Below are 1,099 nucleotides of genomic sequence, written 5' to 3'. Positions count from 1 at the left end.
GTGGTGGAGAAGGGGCATTGTACACAAAACCTGTTAGCACAGTCCAGGCACACAGGCAGTCATCAGGAAATGTGCTGCTATTATTTTTATTCTGTAGGTTAGTGGGAGCCATGGAGAGTCTTGGAGTGAGAGAATCACATTGAGCAAAGTTCTATTTTAAGCATGTTAGAAGTGAAGATTTAAGAGACTAGACCACCAGTGCATGAGCTACCTTTGTGTGTGTGAGGAAAAGATGTCCCCCGCTAGGCAGACAGAGCCCCGTGCCAGGGCACATGGCTTGTTGGATGGAGCTAAGCACCCTTGCAGAGTGAACAACCTGCCCAACAGTACCTGGCAGCTTTGGCCAAGAGGACATAATGGAGTAGTTGTTAATTAGAGCCTCTGCCACTAATCTCTTTGCCTCTCTTGCTCGGTGTCCCCTCCCCCACTCCCCGCCCCACCAACCCCCCTGCATAGAGCAGGCAGCCCTGAGCCTGGAAGCCCACGCAGCAGATGGAAAGGCTTCCAGCTGGCCCCGGGCATGTGTGTGGGTGGGTGGAAGGGGGTGGGTGGAACAATTTCCTGTGCCCCGATCCCAGCTAGCTCACTCTGACCACATTTTTCCACCTCGCTTTTTTGCTTATAATTCGCTCACACATCTTACAATCTGGATTGTTTTTTGTGAATGGAATGTAACCTGAGAGCTGGGGAGGAAAGTCCCGGTGAGGCCGTATGGATGAAGAAGGCGCCCCTCTCCGTGTGAAAGGGGAGCCGGGGCGGGCACTGCGGGCTCCCTGGTGGCCAGGGCAGCCGGCAAGACGGCAAGACGGACAGCGCCAGGTGGGGAAGGTCACGGCGCCCGCAAGGCCGAAGAAACAGGAGAGGCTGGGACTCCCCCAAGCCCCTGCCGCCTGGCAGCTCCCCCAGCCGTGTTTTCTGAGCAGGACCACCCAGGGAGAATCTGACCCCTGCTGGGATGGGGCACTGGGGGCTGTGGCCTCTTCTAGGAGGAGTCTGGTGACTTCCAGCGGCAGATCTGAAGTCTGTACCCAGTACCCGGTACTAAGTAGCCCTCGTTCACTAATTCGTTTGTTCATTAATTTGTTCAAAAATATTTATT

The sequence above is a fragment of the Macaca fascicularis genome, chromosome 20 (assembly GCF_037993035.2).
Source record: "Macaca fascicularis isolate 582-1 chromosome 20, T2T-MFA8v1.1".
Lineage (NCBI taxonomy): Eukaryota > Metazoa > Chordata > Mammalia > Primates > Cercopithecidae > Macaca > Macaca fascicularis.
This window is presented reverse-complemented; position numbering follows the sequence as displayed.